This window comes from Streptopelia decaocto (assembly GCF_964273445.1).
Source record: "Streptopelia decaocto genome assembly, chromosome: 2".
Taxonomy (NCBI): Eukaryota; Metazoa; Chordata; class Aves; order Columbiformes; family Columbidae; genus Streptopelia; species Streptopelia decaocto.
Window position 1 is genome coordinate 117,504,374 of NC_138655.1, and position 24,319 is coordinate 117,528,692.

At 39.8% G+C, this 24,319-nt stretch overlaps 1 protein-coding gene across 5 annotated transcripts in view; it reads right to left on the reverse strand.

Annotated features, from left to right (window-relative positions):
* Window positions 1-24,319, reverse strand: part of TMEM108 (transmembrane protein 108) — a 252,886-nt gene that overhangs the window by 100,407 nt on the left and 128,160 nt on the right. The window contains exon 3 of one of the 5 annotated variants that reach the window (XM_082044528.1): window positions 6,536-6,611. The exons of 3 other annotated variants lie outside the window; for them this stretch is intronic. The gene's annotated coding sequence lies outside the window, so the exon portion shown is untranslated. Of the gene's footprint in view, window positions 1-6,535; window positions 6,612-21,226; window positions 21,306-24,319 lie in introns of all 5 variants that reach the window. One more of the 5 variants, XM_082044527.1, reaches the window with a different exon arrangement.

The window sequence follows — 24,319 nt, forward strand, 5'->3', positions numbered from 1 at the left end:
CCAGCCTCAGTGTAAGAGCAGGGACTGACCACACACATGCAATAAGGCAAGGTCACCATTAAGAAGGAACCTGCTGCTCCCTGTGTCTCTACCTCAGCAATAAAGGCACCAGACAGTCCAAAAAGAATGAGGTAATGGCTTGGAGAACCACCATGGTCGTGCCTGTGGCAGCCGAAAGCTGCCCTGGGGAACTGGATTCCCTATCTGCCTCTGTGACTAACGCCAAGGAAGTCACAAAAACCAAACTCCGCACAGACGGTCATTAATTGCATCTTCCGTGTTTATTTAGAGCAGAGCGTGAAACACCTGCACTCTGATCTGTGGAAGCGTGGAGCAATTCCAACTGTGATGGACTCAGCAAAAGCCAACTCCAGAACAAAGAAAGGGTGATCAAATGCTATTTCTGGAAAAACAAGGCACAAACATCTCACATTTGGTATCTAAATTAAATGTCCCTTCTTGACATTATGCTTCTGTGCCTCATTTTCCCTGGTGTATAATGTCATTTCACCTTATCGGTATATTGTGGAGATAAATTCATTAATGTTTGTAAAGTACTCAGATGCTGCAATAATGAGAGCCACAGAAGTGCTCCCCAGGAAATTAATAACTCTGGCTTCAAAGCTGGAAGCGAATGATGTACAGTTATGGGAGGAAGGGGTGACATAATGAACTACTAAGATAAAATAAAATATTGATTCATCTGAGTAGTGTTGACTGAAATCTATCCTTATTTAAGAGAGCTCTGCTTTGCACCGTTAACATGCTTTTAAATGTAACTTAGACAGGGTACTTTTCTTTTTTGTTTGTTTTTTGAAAAAAAATGAAAATGAGGAAAAATACACTAACTCAGAAATTGTATCATATTGCCCTACTGACAGTCACAAATTTCTCCAGAGAAATGGAGCCTTTAGGTCCTCAGCCCAGACTTGTAACACCTGATCTAACACTTGACTTTGTGTTATTACCAGTCCGGTCTCTTCTACCAGAGTCCTGTCCATCTCTCTTTCTCCTGCCTATTATCTTCATCCCTTTTTAAAAGTGCCACCTGTTCCTCCTCAGTTCCTCTTGCTCCTACTCTCTGCGTCTCACCACTTTATTTCCACATATTCACCTCTTGGTCTCACGCCATGTTTCCCTTACATGGGACCATTTGCCAGCCCTGTCCTTCCTTTCTTAATCACTTCCAAACCTAAGTCAACCACCTGGACCACAGTCACAACCTTCATATCCATGGTCTGCAACAAACACCCTACTGACAAAATCCTAGGAGAGCTGAGCTGTAAAACTTAAAAGAAATGTATGTAAACAAGGATTTTTCAGACCAGTGTGCAGTCTAATCTGGCAGATTTCCACTAAAATGCAAAAAGTCTTTAACCTTTACTGCCACTCAAGAAACCCCTTTAGTGTTTGTCCTGCATCCTCCTCTCTCCCTGATAAATTTCGACTTCCTGATCTATGATATGGAAGTCCCACAAAATAATAGAAGGTCCTGTAACTTAATGAAATATGATCCCCCTCTAGTATGCTAATTTCTCAGGGACTGAACTATTTTTAATGAAATGAAAAATATGCAGCTTGAAACTGTAAGAGAAATTTTCAGTGTTTCAAAATTTTACTTTGAATGGTACCAAAGAGGTTTTACTGAGTGTCGCATGAGGCAACCTTTACCAGACTCAAGGTCAACAGAGTCCTTGTTTGTCCTGTTCTGCACTCAGGAAGACTCTGACCGACCAAACCACATCAGCAATTTGAATGTTTTCAAGGAAGCAACCAAAACATCAAGTAGGGAAAGTCCTGCAGATGAATGCGTCTGATTCTTCATGTACTTCCTTCCAAATTACGCAAGCAAAACTTTTATCTGGCTTTTGCTGGATCATACACTCAGACGTGTATTGTGATTTACACAAGTTATCATTGCAGAGCTCTTCAATTTCATTCATATTGAAAGACAGCAATACAAGTCTTTAACTGAAAAATATTTAAAGAAATTAACTAAAATGGACTTAATAACATATAGAATACTTTTGTAACAAATGCATTAATTGTATGCAAACTGAATTAACTCTTTTATTAGCATGCAATTGGAGGAAATATTAATACATTATTTTAATTTGAAAAATCATAAGTTAGAAGCTTTGAAACAGAAAGCTGCATAATCGCAGCTTTAACATTAAGATGCCATTGTAAAAAATGAATGTACATAATGAACTCAGAAAAAAAGAAATATAAGTGTCTGATCCTTTCCTTGTTTCCTGTGCATCTGCATTGGAGTTTGCCTATTGTTATTCAACTAGCTAATCACCATCTTTTGTGCGGTGTGTTTGTGTTTTTACTCACAGAGGCTAATCTGTGAAGACATCTGTTATTTGATAGATAATAGGCCATTTCAAGTCTCAAAGCCCTGCAAGGCATTTCTGAAGAAGGAGAAGTAGATACATCTGTTCCCACCAGGTAGGACTACAACTGAGCATGCTGTAACACAGTAGAACAAAACTCTTTCACTTGCTTTTCACCAAAATGCTAAATAAACATGGAATTATGCAAAGAGCTATTCTGGTGCAGTCTGTTAGAGATGAGAGGAACACTGACTTGATATAAATAATGTAAGTTTTCCTGAGAAAACAGAACATCTCACACCAAAGTACAATGGGATCTGTCACAGTGATCACAACCCACGGGATCTATAAACTGGGCACAGTCACAAAAAGCAGTGGTCCACTGAATGCTCTGCTGTTGGTAAAGGTCAATATTAGACACTTTGAGGGCAATGCAAATGTTTTATTTTTCACTTGGAAAGAAAATCTTGTGCTCCTGCTCCCTAATAACTTATCCATATGAACGAGTTCTCTCTGCATTTCACTGAAAATACACTAACTCTGCATTATCCATGAATCAACTGCAGCTCTGAACATTCATTCTTATCATGAATTTGGGAAGAAACGGGACATCTCTACCTTTAGGCTGCCTAAGTAACCTAGCACACAGTAGCTGCATTCTGCAAGCTTCCATCCCTTACATCTTCATCACTGTCAGTCTTTCTGATTGTGCTATGAATGCAGATGAGACCCATATATCCAGATTTATCTTACTTAGGCTTTGTGACACTTTTACTGACAACTGACTGCTCCTATAGCAGGCTGACCATCCAAATAGCATTATATATGTCAGTAGGAGGACTATGAGTATATGTGAACCTGCAGTGTGTACAGGTTCTCTGTATTTATTCTAGACTTTGGAATGGCACCAGCCATAAACTGCAAATTCAAGGAGTTTATGTAATTTCTTACTCCAGTTTCACCTACTTGTGCATTTTGGAGAATCGTTGCCTAAACAGGAATTAAAGTTTTTTGGCTTGTTTTTTTACTGCCTCAGCTCACAGGCCTAGAATACTGCAGAGATAGCAGAGCTGATGCAGCATTGCTGAATTCTCTGATTTGTCAATTGTAGAAATGCAAAACTGAAGAGTAGCATATGATGTTAACGCTTTCTGATGGTGTCTATGAGGGAGTTTTTTAGTGAGACCAGTTACATGTATCCACATGTTTCCAACCCCAATCTTTTTTTTGTTTGTTTGTTTCAGATATTTTCCCACTCTTCTTGGATGAAAAAACATCCTTTTGACCTTATTCTCAGAAAAATAAGGCTCCACCCTGTAGTTTGGTGGTTAAGCTAGTTATCCACAACCTAGCTAAGGACTCTAACCATCACTCAGTGGAGTCTAACGTAAGACTTTCCTCACTGCCGTGCTAGAGGTATTTTTCCATTTTGTATAAATAATTAAGACACAAAACCAGCAAAGGCTTGAACCTGAGTCTGCCATGTGTAATGTGAGTGCCCTGTCCACTAAGTGACAGAGTCAGTTTCTCTGTCTCTCTCTGACTATCAACACTGAACTATTTATTGGAAGCAGAACAGGTATAGCAGGGCAAAATGAGAGACACAGACCGATTCTGTAGCCTGTTGGCTAACGATTTAGGTGGAAAGAATAAATCAAAACACATAACTTTAAAACTCAGGCAGATATTTCCTTGCTCCATTTCTTGACTGAGAGACCTACGTATAACCACTAAGAGCCTGAGATCTCTGGACAATATTGAACCAAGCAATACACTGGTAAAAAATGTATGCACATTTTGTCAGAGATATTAAGCACAGGCCCATGGAGGCAAAGTAGCTGAGCTAACGGAAGGTCTTTTGTGTTGCCAATAGTTTGGCTACAGCAAGTCAAGAAAGACTACAGCTACTGTAGATGACTGGCAGGTGCCTCTAAAGCCCCCACACGTGATGAGATGATTCCAGTCAATAGCACAGTGTGCTCTCAGCTTGCATATAGGCCATAATAGCATCCTGAATGCACAAGCAGTCCCAGTGTCATCATGTGCAAGAGAGAGTTTCAAACAGCTTCAAAGTTTGGGAATGATGGAAACTGTTGTTCCTAGATAACATCTACATATAAAGAATTATCTTCCCCAAGGAGCCAAGAGCTTGCAATCCCAGGCACTCTAAACATCTGTGTTATATCTGCACAGCCATTTGTAGATAAGGGCAAACATTTTGCAGTTACATTTATACAGTCCTAAAATTACATTCGGCCCTTTGAAGGCAACAGCCAGGCTGATATGGCACCCAGTGAAAATGAGTTTGACATCCCTGGCTTATTGGATCAAGGATAGCTAAGACAGCTACAGGGCTTCCCATTCGAGGTTGCGTTTTTGGGGCAGCCAGGAGCAAAGTCAACGCAGACTGGTCTGCAAAACACTGTCAAAGGACAATTAATAGGCAGAAAACCCTACTCCTGGTAAGAGATTTCTGTGTAAAATATGAAGTAATAGCTCTATGTGGAAAACAGACCCTGGAAGAAATGTACTATATCTTTACAGCATAAAATGCTCTATAGATGAAGAAGAAAACATTGGAAATGAACTAACAACAAAAAGGTCAACAATAACAGTATACAATGCAGCACATCACACACAAGTTTTCAAGAAATGCTGCAAATATGGTTTATAGAGTTTTGACATCATCAGTTGCTATTCCTCTCTACCAATGCAAGACTCATGCACATTAATTCTTGCTTTACAAGACTCCATCGTTTTCTGGAGGAATTATTATCCAGTTTAACAGCAGACTTGAGGTAAAGCTCACCTCCCCTTTTTTTAGCTATATAAAAATTAGGAATCTCATGTAAGCTATTTGCATAAGCTCCTTTTCAATCAATGCAAAAAAAGATAGGGTTTCCTGGGTGATAATGGATCTTGTCTTAACAAAATTGGTATGGAGCCCTGTCTTAAAATAGGATAGCTTACTACCCACAGGTGGCCATCTCCCCTCAGCGATGACATGGAAATCCTAGCTGCCTTGCTCTGAGTGAATAGCCCTTTTTTTAGAGAACAAAGACATAGTGAGATAGGTTTCAGACTAACTGGTTAGTCTAAAATCAGATCTGGGTACTCAAAACAGGGTCAGAAATCAAACTAAGGCTTCCAGAGTCTATGACTAGTGACTTAGCTTAAAAAACAATTTTGTTTTCCAAGTGAGTGTTGCAGTGGAAAACAATTCTTCCCCACAATGTCTAGAGCAACTGCATATAAAATACGTTACCTAGTCCATGGCTCAGTATTGCTAAATGGATGCTAGCACTGAAGTAAGTTCAGGGATAAAGTTGATCAAAGAGCTGGTGAAGCTATCTACAAGGCACAATTTTAATAGGCAGTGGATAAATACTGTATAGACACATCAAGTATAGTGATGGTAGAAAAGAAAGAATTAAGACAAATTAAGATAGACAAAATATAGGGAAAATATAAAGGATTTCACAGTACCCAGACTCATTCTGTTATGAAACAGTCTTCCAAGACAAGTAGGGTGAGTAGAGCTGGCAACTTATAAAACAGGCAAAACACTGGGAAATATATTGCCAGACAGAACAACTTCACAGAAATTTGGTGCCTGAATAGCCCATGTCTCTCTCTAGCTTCCATGCTTCTGCTTTGTCACAATCAGTACAGTTCTGCACTTACTTTTCAGTTCATAAGAAATATAAAAATGGGATCTGGAGACGCTTTTTGAAATTGCAGACAATGATCAATTAGCATTTCTCACCATATAATTTATTGCCTTTCTTTTTCATGGTCCTTGTCATGCCCTAAGTGCCACGCTGATTTGCTATACTGTTATACTTAATTATCTCTAGTGCTTTATTTCATAAGTTACACTATTTGTAGCTGTTTCTTTCTTGGTAGTATTGCATTCAGAGGGGACCATCCCAGCATCTGTTTCAAAGCTAGAGCAGCAAGTCCAGATTTGTAGTTTAGAAACTAGAGGCACATTTCAAGTATTTGGGGAAAAAGATACTGCTGTAAATTACAGAAAGCAAACTCCAATATTAGTTTGCACCAACAGGTCTGAGAAAAAGCAACCAGCCAGCTCCTCTCTGGAAGGCACTAAGATTATTCTGAGTGAGACAAAACAACATTCAGATACCCAAGAAATTAACTCAACTGTAACACCCTGCAAGGATGCTTTCACCTACCTCACCTGGGAGCACGGGAATGTGCTGGATGGCACAGGTGAGGGCATGGTGTGAGTTGGCTCTGAACACATTCAGTCTGGAAATACAAAGACAGTCACTGCACAGCAGAGATTTCAGACTGCAGTAGTGGAATAAAACACTCTTAATTTTTTAAATGGAGCTTAGGCAGAGGGGAACTGGATTCCAGGTCTGTGTTCCTCTGTTCAGGGAAAGGCTGTTTTGTTAAGGCCAAGTCAAACAAGAATAACAACAACCAGTGATTTTGTGCTCCTACATAATAGCACTTAACAGTACATATGAAATGTAAATAGAAAACTACACGAATTAAAAGTGGAAGGGAAAGTTACCTGAAAAGCTGTGTCTAAAGAGCAGACTCAAATACCTAACTCCTATTAATAAAAGCAATTTGTGTGTTCAATGAGACAGAAATTTCTGCAATCCAAAAGCACTGATGACAATAAGATATAGAGGCTCCCCATGATGTTTACTCTTCAAAACCTGACCCATAATTGAACTAAAAGTCTTACTCCAGGGATAACGTTTGAATAGCCTCCCCTGCAGACACATTGAACATTTACCAGAAGAAAATATTTCTACAAGACATAATGAGAAAGACCTGTTGTAACTTGGATACAGGATACATGCTGACTACTGAACAACAGTTGCTTGTTTACTACTGGACATTGCATAAGGAAGGGTAACCAAGGTAAAGGGATATGTGTTTATGCAGGAGAGAAAACATATTAGGGAGCTAACAACAAAACCACTTTGAAAGAAAATGTGGGTTTGTCTCCCTTCAGAATTCATGGTAAATACAATGCCATTTCTTAAATTATTCCACATTTCCACATTCTTTATTCTTTGTGCCAATTGCTGCTCCTATCTCTAACAGGAAAGTGTCAGTGTCAAAAATGAGAGGCATGGTATAACTGCAAATAAAAGTTAATTATTGTGGAAATTCAACTCCAGCGCTTTAATTAAAGCCTGACAAATGTATCATGGACCCCAGGCACCAGCGTGGAGTACACCCATTAGAGAGATTACTCCCTCTTTCTATGGCCTCCCATGCTAACACAAAGGAAATATCAATCATGCCAGAAAATGGCTTTTCCAAATCAAAGATGCTGGGAATTATTCTATTACCTTTCTCATAGAGAATTTTCAGAGTTGCTGAGAGGGATTTTTATCCAAGAAAGCAGCATGTTAGCATAAATTTTTGCCTAATTGCTAGGTTAATGTTAAATTGCAGCTTTTCTTCTAGGAAAAATGGCAGCTGGCAAGCCCCTTCTACAAACCTACATTTCCTCCGTAACTTTATGATATGTAAATAGGTATGCAGGAAAAAAACAGCTTCAAAATGATATGTGATGAAAAGAAGTGGAAGGCACAGATATGTTTGATCCAATCTTCTCTTAGGAAAAACTGCAGCGAACTCCACCTAGAATTCTTCGGTAACCTTGCTGCCCTCCAAAGCCAGCCTGCTGAGAAGAAATATTTCCATTGGAGTCCCCATTAAGAGCAGCCTGAGATGATTCACTCACTCTCACAATGTGGATAGTATTGCTTTTTTGGGGGCTCTAACCCTCCAGACAACGGATGTCAGGGCACTGCTACAAGACAGAGGAGTTTTGTTTTAAATATACTTTATTGCCTCAACTGAAATTATTTCATCATCTGCTGAGCACTCACAAGTAATGAATAATGCTGACAAGCTAATATAGTAAGAGAACTGGACATTCTTGCTTTGATTTGCTTAATATTTAAGGCTTGGTTTTACATGTGACCAAGAAGTAAAAGGAAAATATGCTCAGGTCTCAAGATTTGTTCTGTTACTCCTTTTGCTGCTAAGATATTTAAATAAAGAACTTCCTCTTTCAGAGCCCAGGTTCTCCCCCTCTTTGATCCTGAAGCCATAATCCTATATTTATGAGATTATTTTCGTTGCCATGGAAATTAACGATGTAAAAAATTCAGCATTATCATTTCCGTATAAGCAGGCAAGACGCAGTCTTCTTGAAAGACAAACATTTTCCTGACACCTCTCCCTACCCCCACCATCCGACACACATGGCATCTCACAGCACAAGAACCAAAAGACCTATGTGTGCCATGTACAGCACACCACAGCCCTGCATAGGGCAAGATTCCCCATACAGGTCAGACTTGCCCTTCTGGTTTAATGTTATGAGACTGTTTTTAGGACTGTGGGGAAAGTTCCACCCCATCCCAATGCCCCAGTAGACTTCACTTGTGGTACCACCAACTCTGAAAAAAACTAGAGACAGCATTTTGTGCCAGTTTGGAATTACCCTGCAAGGCAATAGTCTAAAACAACCCACTCCTCTCCCCCAAAAAATCCAACCTGAGATCATTAAAAGCGCTTTGAGATATAGGCTCTTTTTTCTTTGTATATGCACCAAACAGTACTGTAATCGACAAAGTGGAACTTCAGTGTTTCAGCAATACAATCTCCACACTCATCCTACAGTGAGATACTACTTACCAGCACTGACTGGCAGTTGTCTCCATTTTTAGTAAATCTGCAACACATTCAGTAACAGAAACACCCCAAAGCATCCTGCTCTTACATCTTGCATATGCTGGTGGCTGATAATTTATAGCATCCGCAGCAATTTTTAAGTTGTTCTTCAATTAAGTGTTGCTCTGAATACCTCCTTTTGTCCGTAAGTTTACTCTTGGCTCTCAGAATTGTTGTTATCCAGAGAAAGGATGGAAATCCAGGATTCAGGAAATTGCACTTTCATGCAATCTTTGAATCTTAAAAATATACAGGCATATCCAATGAGTCTGATTTACACTCTTAGAGGAGGCAGTGAAATAATATGCACAAAGCTCCCAAAAATGTAAGAGCTAAAAGCACTCAGATCAACCCCTTGTTCTGCTAAATTCATTCCTTCACAGTGACCCAGTGTTCATGCCAGGGCCGGGGATAAAACTGAATTCCTTCTCCCACTCCCTTTGCACTAAATCCTTAATGCATCCCCCTCCCAGGCTGAGCACTATGTGAGTAAAGTAACCATCGCACAACAATAGTGCCTACAGCTTTTTGTTTATTGTGTTTTAATGATGTAATATACCTAAAGGACATGCACAGAAAGCATGGGATTTTAAGACCCATACAAAATAATGTGCAAGTTTCAAAGTAGGTCTTTTTACTCTCTCTTGCAGGTCCGACCTAGAGAGACCAAGAGAAACAAAACTCCGCATCTCTTCAGTCCTTAGATACATTTATGAGACAGACAATGTTTCAAGCCAACTGTGATGATGACTGTTATGATGTGGACATCTGTTTGCTGAGACTGGCACATTTTTTTCCTTACGAATGAAAGGGCTAAGAGAAGAAGCCAGTTTTTAATCATCTTTATGGATTTACTCTGACAGTAATACTCAAGAAAAATAAAAATGACATGATCTATATTCTGGCACATTTTATAATTTGGGGTGGTACAAAAAATGTCAGTTTAGCTACAGAAAATTTATCACTTGAAGTAGGAAACAGTTTATTGACCGTAGTTTCTGTGATTTCATACTTTACTAAAAGCAGTTGAATTTTGTAGCACATCTCTGAAGGCTAAATGGTGAGCTAATGTTGAGCAATAATTCATATTAACGTCCCTAGGTATTAATATCACAGTTATCCAGCTTTCTGACCATTCCGCATGAGCACACACTGAAAAGGATACTGATCATTGTAGTTCACAGCACCTGGTCCTCCTAAGTTGTACCTGGCTCTTGGAGATTCTTCAAGACAGCTATTAATAGGTTTAGAGATGATGTTTGCAACTGACTGCATACACACACACAAACTTTCTTCGCTCCCTCATCATTTTCTTCTAACAAATTCATGCAGAATGGCCATCACAGACCATCTACAGCAGCTACAGCAAGAGGGCTTCAGGCACCAAAGCCTGTCTATCTCTGGAACGAAAGGGATCTTACAATTCACCAAGCAACAATAGCAAACTCAAGTCCTCCCAGTACAACCAACACTGAAATTAACTCTGATGAATTTTAAAAGGATGCTGCAGATCCCTCTATTAATACGGTCAGATGTAGAAGTCATGAAAAACTATGCTGCTGCTGCATTACTTAGGTTTCCTTCTTTGTTGGCTACATGCTGATCTGCTCCCCGTACAGCAGAAAAGACAACATCTTGCCCCCTCTCCTAAGTAAAAGCTGTTTGACAACACAGAAGCTCCATGTACCTGGGGTTCCCAAGCCAGAGCCATTCCTGAGTGCTGAATTCACAAGATGTAAAGAATTATCAGAAGTGGCCAAAATGCTTTCCTGAAACGAAAAGACCCCTAATGCTCCAAGAAGACACATTTGTCTGTGTTTACAAATGTTTCCCCAACCAAGCCTGTGATACCTGAACACGAATACACTGCAATTCTGATAAGAGATGAAAAGATTAATGTATGGTAAGCCCAGAGGGAAATTCCTCCAGACATTGTTTTTGAAAAGCTTAGAAATCAGCTTTTTTTTTTTTTTGTGGTTGCCGCTATTCCTTAGCAACAAAGCCAATCTGCTGAATACGGCTCTGCTGTAACACATTCCAGAAATAACTAGTGGGGCTGGTATTGTTTGGACTAACAGGGGAAAACTAATCAGGTCATTTGCTATGTGTCAGTGCTCTCCACCTGCTGACCACCTGCGTGTCCCAGGGACAATCCAAGAAATACCCACATACGCTCACATGTGTGTATACCTAAATATACATATGTATATTTAAAGAGTATTTATCAGGGAACATTCTTCACAGCTGTTATGTGAGGGACGGAGAGAAAGATGGAGTAGGAGAAAAAAAATAAAGGCTTTCTTCCATCTCTAACAGAAGGTAGTAAGAGTCTTACTGAAGCCCAAAGCACTTTCCCCTCCCACCCAAATGCTCTCCAATGGCCACGAAGAAACCATGTCCTAGTCCTCCAGACAGTATGAGAACCACCTTTTCTCCCCAAATGCCATCTCCATTCTCCACAAGCAGAAACATCGCAGAAAAGAGCTTACATAATTTCCCCACGCTTCTCCATCTTTACAACAATGTGGAGGTAGCAGCTCCAAAATCTGGTAAGCTAACACAGAAGCCCCCTTGTCACAGCAGGGAGCGTTTGGAGACTTTCCTCCTTGCTTTTCAGGGCTTGCCAGAGAGATGAGGTTCCAGACCAGCACATACTACAGACAGTGTCCTATAGGTGTGAGCTAAGCCATCATGCTTTCCTTACAAAGGACAGACACACCAGCTAAATGAAGAAAGCACTTTTCATAATTTAGTATTAAGGGTATTTTTTTTTTTCAGTTAGGCAAATTGTCAACACTTTGAACACTGACCTGTTCCACACTGGGGTAAAACTTAAAGTTTTCATGCAAAAAAAGCCCCAACAAACCCCTAAACAAAACCTCACCTAGGATCTAGGAAAAAAACAACCAAACAAAAACATAAAACAAACCTCAGTTCATTGCTTAGTCTGATTCAACCAGGGATGTGAATCTATAGTTCCAGCTTCTGACATGAGTGTCTAAATCAAGAGAGCACTACATATGCTAGAGAGGGACATTCTTCTTTTGACCAGAAACTATCTTGGACTTGAGAAACAGAGGTTAGATGAAATGGTTAAATTTTAATAAGACAGTGCTTTCCTTTTAAATGCAAAAGCATTTTCTGACAAAACTTGTTGCATTTTGAATGTCCAGGTTACTTTAATTCATATCAAAAAGGTCAAATCCCAAAGCTCTGTAGCAACAGAAGTACTAACTGCGCAAAACTTAACATGCAGAGACCAAATGACAATGTCAGCAGTAACTGCTTTGCTATCAACTAAATGGATGCAAACTGCAACATTATACTAACAAAGTATGGACAAGAACTGAGTAAACATGTCTAAAATTCAAGAGAACATAGCCAGGACACTACTGAGTACCATTTCATCGTTTCTAGCTAATGGCACCATCTGAGGTTTCTCTCTCAGTGCTTTAGATATGCCTGTGCAGCTGCCAACATGCTACTGTTACACTGAATGGCACCACTGTACATTCAATTCAAGCTAAAAACAGGGTAGAAAAATCAGTAGATTTAGACCTCTTTCTACTTGATTTGTAGAGGTATGGGATCAACTGTCCCCCCTCATCTTCAGCCCAACAGAAGGGAGTGGAAAGCAAAGAGGAGCACAGATAACACCTGGGAAAGGTTCAATACACCTGCTATTGTCATCCAGAAGGCTTGCCTGCTGCTCTAACACACACTATGCCTCAAGATGTCCCCTCGCCTACCATGGATAAACACCTTCAATTTTAATTCTACACATTCACCTCTTCATCAGAGAGTTCTGTACGTCGAGACCAATGAACCGACACACAGCACAGATAAACCCATCACTGGTGTGTGTTTTGGGCAGCTAAAAATCATTTAGCCTTCCCCAAGCTGCTCTACAACATTCCTCAGGCGCGGTCAGTGGGCTGTGATGCATTGCTGTACAGTCATCTATATTCTACATACCTCACAGCACTTCATTGCTGAGAAAACAGCCCCAGCGTGACGGTGCCTCCAGGGGAGAGGTAGGCAGCTAAAACACAGAGCAGCGCACTGGATGCCCTCAGACTTGGCTGCGCCCTAAATTGGGGCAGCCACGAAGCAGTTAACAAGTGACTCACCTTATAAATTAAAAGCTAGCAGTTAAAAATCCCTTCTTTTGACAACCTTCAATTACAAAGACTTGCTCTATTCACACCCAAATTAAATGTAAAAATCTGACTTTCAACTGCTAATTAGCCATAGAAGATAAAGTTACATTTCTGTTATGGCATATTATCCTTTATGTTAATTGTTATTTACTCCCACTGTTTTGAAACTGTCATTTGATATCTAAAAATGTTAAATTCATTTTTTAAGACTTGCGGGGGAAAAAAAAAAGTTCAGGCATCTCTGTATAAGAAAAGATACTGCAAAAATAAAAAATACCGTATCTTTCTTTGGTCAAAATCAATGTATGTCTCCTGAAGTCAATCGAGCCACATCGATTTTTATACATGCTAGGAACCTGCCCTAATATTGCTTGTATGCATTAAAGGCAAATCAAGCAGACCCAAAAGTGTTTGCAAGTGGTAGTAGCAACAACGGAAGGAGATGGAAATTGGGGGCAGGGAGGAGGCGGAAGAGAAGGAAGACGAAAATTCTGAGCTTTTATTTAAAAAGAAAAAAAAACCACTAAGAATTTAAGCTTTCGGTGACCATTTCCTTAATTGAAGCTTTGCCAGTTAGTACCAAAAGACAAAAAAAGCAATGGTAAAATAATCACTTCCATACTTTCTTGTATCACATGAATGGTTATTAACATAAGTAGCATTAACATCTCATAAACCTACTTTACTGTTCTGATGATTTATTCCTTGGCCTGTGTATTTAACTAAGCCAGTGCTCAGCATTCCCCTCCCAGTGAATATAACTCAAAGCTCTCTAAACAGGACTGTTTACTGTCTTAATCTGTGGTATTTTTTTATACTTGTGCCAATTATAGAAATAAACACACATTATACATCAAGGCAATGTAAAGAATTCATTGGATCAGTTTCTGTTCTCATGAACACAAGATTTGTAGGGACTTTAATTTGCCTCAATTGAGTTACAGCTTCAGGAGATGAAATTCAGGCTCTTCAATAACTAAAAATTACATGAAGAGGAACATCTTTAATTCTAATGAAATACGATGGGTTTGCAATGAAAGAAACAGTATTTTGCTTAATTGATCCTTTTCAATAACACCAATTGTAACACACACTAGCACACCATCTTAGAAGATTTGATACAATCAAATTGTTGAGTACATTAAATGCTAAAAAGCCACTGCGAGAGGAAAATTACCCTTAATGTTTTATTTTCTTTTTCATAACATTGAAATGAAGTAGTGCTCCAATTTATTTTTCAAAGCTTACACGTTTATCTAGAGGAGCCCAAAGCCAAATTTTGTCCTTTTCAAAGTCTCTGGTATAATTGCCATTGACTTCAGTAGGGTCAGGTTTTGGCTTTATATAATTTTGTAGTATGAAACACTATTTCTGTTTCCAATGAAATCAATAGCAAATCTACTTATGGTAGGCTTGGACTTTAAATATGAACCAGACCATTAAGTGCACATCACAACACAGAATAGAAGATTATCCCTCCTTTTTCCATTTTTATGAGTTATAGCAATTGAGGTCATGAAAATCTGACCCGTCTGAAATACCTCTTTTGGCTATGGCTTCAATCAAGAGAGGATTACTGCAACCCATCTCTTTCTTTCATAATCTAAGGTACCAATCAGAAACCACTGAATATCTTCACTTTCTCCTTAAATGATGGCTACCAAAATTCCAAGTATATTTATTAAAAATTGAAAGCTACTGACTGTCAATTTGGGAAAACAGATCAAGTGCTTAACAGGTTACATTTAACCTGCAAAACAAGAGCCATGAAGATGTTTAAGCTGAACACAAAGGAGATTTCAAAACTAATGGAAATGCAATCAGTGTTTTTTTATCCTACAGGATTCTGTTATGTTGCTCCAGACTGCTCCCGACATTTCCTGTCTCGAAAGCTCAATCTTCTCAAGCAAAGCTTTGATCTACATGTTCACTGCTAAGTAGTTTCAAGTATTAAAGAATTAATAACCATGCAGTGTATTTCCTCTCGCCTAATTCTGCATGCGGTATGGTTCTTCAGAAAATCAAACATTATCTGTCATACAAATGGCACCATGGCTATTTGGAATATTTAATTTGGCAGTTTTCTAGCAATTCAGTAGAATTGTCAGTTATGGTACTACAGTACTGAAAACATTGGTATTGTGCAGCTACCACAGAGACAGTTTTATGGTACAGCATCAAAGAAAAGCCCACACAGTCATCCTGGCAAGGATGAAATAATTGCTTACCTCCCAGCCCACATGGTGGGAATGGGCTGCAACTCCAGCCTTTTGTTCAGCTGCTGTGAGGCATCTTAGGAACTTTCACAGCCTCCACACAGTGTGTTTGGTTTAGATCATTTATCAACTATAGAACCACAGTAATTTCTTCTCTTTCATTCAGATAGCAACATGAACAAACTTTACTACTCAGAAATTATTTGTATTCTGCACCATCTTCAGCACTTTTTAGTTAGCATGGGAAATGAAGCAGGTTTAATTGCTCTTCTACCCCCTAGTAGATACAGAGTCCTGGTGGTGGCATTTCCTCGAAACAGTGAGGATGGAAAATATGAATCTTGGAGTTCAAGTGGATCGCCCATCATCAAAGGACCATGGTTACTGCCCAGCTGCTGGCATCTGAGAAGCTGATCTTACCCTCCCCAGGCATGAGCACTTAGGGGCTGCTGAAACAACCACCACCATCATCTCTGTTAAGGTAGGTTTTGAATCTGGAGTCCTCCACACAGGAGGAGAGATGTACAAAGGCCTGAGCTGAACTCCATGGAGTGCGTTGCTATACACAATCCAGTAGTCCTGCTTTATGTCTATAGAGCAAGTAGTGTGGCCCAATAGGAACCATTTTCTATGACAATCTATGGTGCTAAGGGCCCAGCAACCACACTGTGTACGCTTCATGGTGGCTTACCTGCGACTAACTTTAGTCTGCCATGGACTGAATAAGAACTAGGAATTGGATACTTGAGATCCATCTTTTGGTTTAATTTCATCCAAAAGGAACCGAGTTCATAAGTATCAGGACTGCTGTGAACCAAAGCATAAAAAGTGCAGATGACTGGAGAGTTTCACTTCAAAAGCACATATCTAAACCAAACTAAAATGCTAGTGCAGATGTACCCTCTTGCTGGCTGGCTTTCTTTTTCAGTGGGGCTGGTCACCAAACACCCAGATGTGAGGTGACAGCAGCACAGCCAAGAAACAGGTTTGTAGCAGGGTTAGAAGGGGTGGTATTTCAGCTCCTGCATTAGAGGCGAGGTGGCTGAGTTTGTGCAATGACTGACGCTTCCAGGTGGACCATGAAATTGGAAATTTTCTCCAAATTTACTCCTTATGTAACCCCATAGCCGTGAATAAACTAAGGTAATTGTCCTAGCTACTGAGCACAGAGCTGTAGAGCCTGCTGAGCAGCTGACGCAGCAATTACTGCCACTGGCTAAGGAATTAGCTGCAACTGTTCTCTCCTTCATTTTTCAGCCATAGCCAAGGGACAAATACAGTGCTCACAACATACACTACTATTATGGGGAAAAAAAATCCTGTCATGTTCAAAGGATGCAAAGCAGTATACATAAAAACAAACAATGAAAAGAGCAACTTCAATGAAGTATTTGGATTTCTTGTGCTAAAGCAAAATGCCCTGTCCTGCAGCTCTTGGTAATCTTGCTAAGCCACTAAGACGAGGACAAGAAGACCGGGCTTCAGGATAGATATGCAATTAAATATAAACTCTCAAAAACTTTTTTGTGGAGGATGCTAGGAGGAGCAGTTAATAGCACAGCAGTGCCATGCAGGTAATGCAAATAACCCGGCTATTTAACTGCCTGATCATAATTTGCTGTGGCATGAATCTCTTGCTAAAAGGTTTGGATTTTTTCTGCCAGCCACTCTGTCTAATAGTCATCCTTGACCTCTACATATCAAAATGCTTGCTCATTTACTGACTTGCCCAATGTCAACTTAAAAGCTCTCAAAAAGATACAACTCTTTCCAAAGAAGCTAGCAGGGATATTTTCAAAATAATCTCTTTTCTCATTAAGTGACAATTCAGTTGCAGAAGCAGGATTGCCTGAACTGAGATGCTGGAGGATCAACTCACTACGCTGCTGTTTGCTTGTGCTGTATTGCACTTTCCTCATGGAAAAGGCTGCTCCATAAAATGATGTGTCACCTACAGGATTTCTGAGTAGCAGTGCATATTCAATGCATTCAATGCATTCTCATATGCATTTTAATTTTTCCTTATGGACACCAACATTTCAGTTGTTCAACTACTGCTGACTTACCTACACTTAGGTCTTGCTCTCCCAGACAAACACACCACAATGACTAAAAAATCCTGCGCTACTGCTCCCTTATTAGAGCCCTCTCTTAGAAAGAGTCCACCTCATGCCAACCAAAGGCAGACACATGTAAGGAAAAACATATGGAGTTGTTTTGTTTTGTTTTAATCCTATTTGAAGGTTATTTTCAATGGCGACTTTTAATGCATACTGGTCCTAGTGCAAGTGTACTAAACCGTATATAGGACCAGAGCTTTACTAAATTCAAGGTGCCACTTAACTGCACAAGAGGATCTGGAACCGCGTAAGAGGATCTTGATGCCTACACCCTGCATGAATTACAGCTTGCACAAGTTAACTTTCACTAATAAGGGAACTAATTTTCCCACTGAGTTGTTTGTTTGGGTTTTTTTAATGTGGTTTACCACAGACATTAAACATGTTGATTTTCCTGATGCTGTAGAGAAGTTCACTGTTACCCCACACCACTCTGTTAAAACCATGGGAAAAATCCTCCAAACTTGTTCATACTAGCAGGTTTAAAGAGCAACAACATCAGCTTTCATACCACCAGAACCACGATCCTTCCCTACACAAAAATGGATCCTTTATACTCACAGAGTCATTTTGATGACTACATGTGTAGCAAAGATGAAAAAAGATATCAGGCCACGGAATTGGGCAAAGCAACTCAACCTTACTGTGCCCTTCTTCTCTACTTGCACTGATTTGTGACACAAACTACTGTGCACATAAAACCACCTGAAACTGTGGGGGTTTTTTTAATCTTTCAGCATTGATTGGAAGAATATGAAGAGAGAGAAAAAAGAACATTTTCTTTAATATCACTGCAGCTAATTATAATATATAATGTGAGCTCTTTAAGGACACTTTCATTGTTCTTTGGCCACTCTGAACATTGAGTGCCGTTTATTTGATACGTTCTCCTCATCTCTCACAAAAACAGTAATTTGCAAACAGGCCAGACTCGTTACACAAAAGTTAACTCTCCGATTAAACTGCAGTTGGTTACCCCTTTCAAAACATACAAACCCATAACCTCAGGTGGGAGACAAGGTCAGGTTTTCTAAGCCAATAACGCTATTCACATTGTTCTGTTGCCTTTAAGCACCCTTATATCCAATTTCCATGACCCCTATTTTGCCATCCATCCTCTAGGATTCCCATATAGGTAGAGCAAGAAAATGTCCCGCTACCAGAAGGATTTGCTGGAGCCAAATGACTGTTTTACACCCAGAGCATTAGGCTACGCTAATTCTAAGCCAGGGCGGCCCAGTAGCACTGCTCTACTGAGGTGGCCAGCTGCTTTGAGCATTCCTGGATTGAGATATGAGCTAACTGTCCATTCAGCATCAATGATACCTTAAAGCCTAGATCGTGATCGGAATAACACCATTTACAGACCTCAGACAGAATGGCTGTTCTTCACAGCCAGGTACTGTCTGCAGTATCCAAGCATTATGCCAGTAAATGCTTATTTAATTCATTTTCCTGGCAGGCCATCTGACACTGGCAAAATACAGCTTTCTGTGCCAATCTTCAACATATGTATATGAACCAGTAGAATAAATTTTATCACTCTGCTCTGGCTACTATTCCAGCATATTTTGCTGAATAACAGACAGATCTACAGACAGATCCCAAATTTAATTGTGTAAGTCTCATGCATAATAGAATGATTTTTAGGGCTCTCTTCCTGTAATAAGTTGACCCCTCTCAATTTCCATGAGAGCCAAATGGAGTTGAGGGAGCTCCCTAAAACACGAAATATTCAAATGAAAGATCATGATTCCAAACTTTCTGAGTAAAACAGAAATCCAGTCATTCATACAGGTTGGCTTAATGAAATTCTCTCAAAAGACAACATTTCATGGTACTCATGAGCTTCCTTCCATTCACTTTTTAACTTATTTCATAGCAAGGGAAAAAAAAAAAAATCTTTGCCACTTTCACATGAGTATTGCATGTCATCCTCTATCTTGACAGCCTGATGGCAAGCAAAATCAGCATGAATGTTGATCATTCACAACAGCTGATTGCAACCAGCCTTGCAAATTCGAAGAAGGAAGTCAAAAAGGAGACAAGGAGTTTAGCTATGATATTTAAAGGTCCTGTCTGCACAGGGTCACAGTTACTAAAAATTATGTTGCTGCTATGCAAACGTAGAAGAATTTACTGTCAGTTTGTTTCAGTGCCATGTGGTTAGGAGACCAGACTCAAGGGAATTATTCCAGTTCATGAAAAAAATCACATATATGTATCATTTCCATACAATGAGTATGTAGGTAGGCAAGACAAAGTCTCTACCAGGTACATGCATGTGAATTATTTGAGATCCTCTAGGTTTTTCCTAGGATTGGCTGTGGCTTCCGCCACAAGCTTTAATGCTGGCTCAGGATGTTCCATCTTGTAATTAAAGGCTTAATCTCCTCCTAGTCATCTGGGCAGTTGTAATGAAATACACCAGTTACTCCTTAGTCCTGTTTTGGAAAAATGCTCACCAGATTACAACAGCAACAAAATTAAATTACCTATTCTCCCTGGAATGCCGGAGCAAAGATTCACCTCTTCTTTTTGGCACCACTAAAGGTCTCTGAATAGTCGTGGGAGAAGAGTCTTGGTGTTCTCAGTGTAAAGAGTACGTGAATTGGGCAAAAATTTAGGAGTGTATTGAAAATCCATCCTGCACTAACACAGTCTAAGAGTAACAGTCTTCATCCAGTAACTCCAAAAACAGAGTAAGCAGACTATATCCAGCTGGTTTTCTTAAAAATGTGGAAAGATAATCTATTGAATACTATCTGAAAAAGAAGTTAGAAAAAGGAAATTGCTAGGCATAAATGCAATAAAAATAATAAAAATCTAAGGACCAGTAGTATTTCTTAAGTCTATTTACAGGGCAAGGGAGTTTGTATTGTTTGTGATGCTGGGAAGGGAGGAGCAGCAGCATGTGTTTCTGTAAGCTCTTCTGGACTTAGTACGATGTCACTTGGTATTTTAAAGGACTGAACTTAATGACCATTCCATTTTTATATTCTTCATTAAGGACTAAATTACGTTTTCAATTATCTCAAGAGAAGTATGAGAGAAATCTCTCACAGTTGTCCCAGAGTTAAAAAAGACCAGAAACTACGCTGTCCACAAAATTGTTCTCAGATGCACTTCTGCAACGAGAACAGGCTAAAGCAAAGCCCTTTGAGTACTTCAGTTCTTCAGGGGACGGGGGGAGACACATGGCATTTGTGTAATACTCTAAAGCAGAACAGCTGCTGTCCCACAGCCCATCCTCAATATCGTTAGAAAGTGCCAAAGTAGAACAAAGTGGATAGAAACCAGATGCACCTGTATTTCAGTTGTGCAAAGTTCACACGCAGAAGAGGGACAAGCTTTTCAGCAGCACACAACTCACACAAGCTCTGCTGTTAACAAAGAAACAGGCTGCAGTGATGTAGCATTCAGACACATACAACACTATACCTAAACTTCCAGTACAGATTAAATAAAAAAGTTGCTCCAGAGCTTCATCTGTTTACAAATAACCATACAGATTTACATTCTAAATCTGGTCTTTCCCCCTTTCACGAAGCTGTTGCAAAGCAACTTCAGATAGCAGAGCGTTTGCGGAGTTAAATCCTTTAGTATGAAGTTAACCAGTGAAAAACAAACCAAACAAACCGGGTGTTTACACTTACATCTCTGTAGATACTTTTATGCAATGAAGATGCCCAACTTAGATGACTCATCCCTTATGAAAGCAGATGATTGTGAATACTGTTGGGAGGATCAAGGAGATGACAGTCATTAAGCAGACAAGTAGCAAGATACCGAGACCAAATGAATGCCATAATGAGAATGGGAATTACCCTTCCTTTTGTTGTTTTATATTCCACTCCTGCTCAGCCTCTATCACAACGACTTTGACGATGTTATTAAAAATTGCAGGTTCTTACAGAAAACAGGCTCACAATGTCTCAAGGCAGCTATTCCAGCTCCTGTAGCAAGGGCCAAATTAGCTTGTTGCAAAATGGTAGCTCCTGCAACCAATAAAAGTGACAGCGGGGTTGATGCAACAAACAGGAGTTCTGGAAAAGCTCCCAAGCAATTCATGTTTAATTTAGGAATTTGGACAGTAAGTCTGACATTTGATTAAATCTGAATTTCCAAATTAAACAATTTAAAGAGCATTAAATTAATAACACCATTATATCTTGCTGGTGACATAACAACTCCCCAGTGCCTCCCTGGGTGTTGTTAGGCACCAGCAGTTGATCAGAAGTCCTGATAAAACTCTCTCCAGACCAATTAAATGCAGGTGCTTTTTGTGTCTTGTTTTCAGATTCTGCACAAGCTTGGCATGCAGCACAGCTGAGACCCATTTCACTCCTATTCTGCACCTTCTTCTAAATAAGCTCACTGATCACTCCATAAGCAAAGGTGTTCACCTTCAGTTTTCACTTCCTGACACCTTGCCCCAGCTGAATTTTGCATTTCTCTCATAAGCAACTATTTGAAAATGCATGCAAGTGCTCACAAAAGCAACATCTATCAGCAGATGTCCAGCATCTCAAAGGATATGGTGTTCAATCCAGAGCTGGGGAAGCCAACAGACAGGTGTTTCTACCCCTCTGTCCTGCCAAGTCTGCCCCATTTAGGCAACGAGGCTGAAGGCCATCAGAGCAACAGTCAAAACTTAATCTCCAAATGTGTCTCTGCTCTAAATACCTCTCGCCAGCTGGTTACTATTTATCCCTGATGGTGTCTGGGCAGTTCCCTCCAAAAAAGCAATCAGCCTCTTCTGATGTGGAGTGAAAGGCCAAGTCTATTCCTTACTCAACCCACGAGCACATGATCCACCTAAAAAAGTTCACAGAATGCCAGAAAGAATTGCTTGACAGCTCATTTTTCCATGCTGGGCTGGAAAAAGCCCTACCACAATCAAAGCTGACATTTCACTTTTGTCATCAGGAAATCATTAGAGTTGAGCAGAAGCAGCATTACTGCCCTTCTCATCTGCCCCTGCAGCTGCCAAAAGACATCAGACCAAATTCTTCACCACTGGAAGCTGGGTACAGCTTGACAGGCTCAGTGGAGAATGTCACCCATGGTAAGGCTTTTTATGGTCCTACCACTGCTTCTGCAGATGTCTTCTCTGACTTGTACCCAAGGGATGGATTAGGGGCTTCTTCAAGAACACAAAGGAATTGTATTTTTGTAAGGGAACTTGTGGGTTTAACTGTGCTTTTAAGTCCTCTCCTGGAGCACCTGCCCCATGTGGAAAAATAACCTGGGCATGGGCTTAATTTAAAAACTAGCAGTTGAGTTTGTTGCATATTACAGGGACGGACTTTCCTGGGAACATTCAGTCCTGAGTTAGGGAACAGCCACTGCAGGCACAAGAATGCACAAGGGATCCAAGAGTGTAAGCACCAAACCAGGGATCAATACACAACTTCTGTCATTAGGCACTCAAACACTTCACCTGTTTTGTTCCTACTTATACAAGCATCCAGGCTAAACTTGGGTGCTAAAAAGAGATATTCCAAGTATGAGGTGGTGCTCAAATAGAAACAACTCTTACATTTTTAGCGGTGTTGCCAAGATATCTGTAATGTACTAAGAAAGAAAAAAGAAAAGCTAATTTAGTTTTATGATCTCTGTTCACAATGCTTTTTCTTATCTATCAGAAGAATGCTACTTAGTTTCTAGCCTACCAGAGGTACGCTTAAATTTTGTTTAGAAATCACAAAAAATAAGGACTTTTTATCAGAGTGGTGTACTGGGATTCAAGAAACCCAGGCTCACTCCCAACTCTAACCGAGATTTTTCTTTTTGACGTTTGGCAAAATGATTTTTTTCTGCACACTTCTGAAAACAGTTCTGCTGTTCTGTTATCCTGCATGAATAGTGATACCCCATCTGAAAAAGAGAGATATCATTTCCTTTTTTTCTGCATATTGCTTTGCCTGTTTATACTGCAGTCTCTGCAGTATTGGGACTTCTCCGTACTATGGGTTTATACAGTGCCTGTGATACAATAGGGCTCTGGTGTAACTCAAAACCTCTAGACACTACTGGAATACTAATATTATTTTAGTTCAACTATTAGCACTGAGAAGCCAAAACTACTGGGGGAAAGTAATTCATGAAAGCTCCGAAATCAAATCCTGCGCTCCTCCTTGTACTGACAAAACTCTTCCTGCTATCAAGACGTCAAGATGCATCCATAAATAAGGAAGGCATTATTTTAACAACCAAGCTGATTAATGCCTTTTTAGTCACAAAGATAGAGATGGAGCCCAGCTCTGCCACACATCCCTGAGAGTAAAGAGGTTTAAACCATTACCCACCTGGCAAATTTGGGTTTTTCTTTATTCAAACCAGAGGACTCTATATGAAGGCAACTGCAAAGGAGAGAGCTTAATTTATCCTACATTAAGATTCAAATTGTTCAGAGCTAGCCTACCACTGATTTAGCTCCAGTCAACAAGATATCATGGCCTATGATTTAATTGGCCAATTACTTACCCCTGATGAGAAATTGGTGAGAATGCTGTGCCTCGTACATGAAGCAGTGGTTGTGGTAAGGGATACATGTGCAAGTCTGCATCGCAGCATTTTATCAATCATTTGCAAAGCTGACAGCCTTAATGGGTTTGGAATGATGAATATGTAGGCATTTTGTTATTTGTCACAAACTAATAGAAAGCCCTATTAAAGTAATATAAATTCTTTGTCCAGCATAAACAAATGATGATCCATATTCATACTTGCTCCAGGAGGAATAA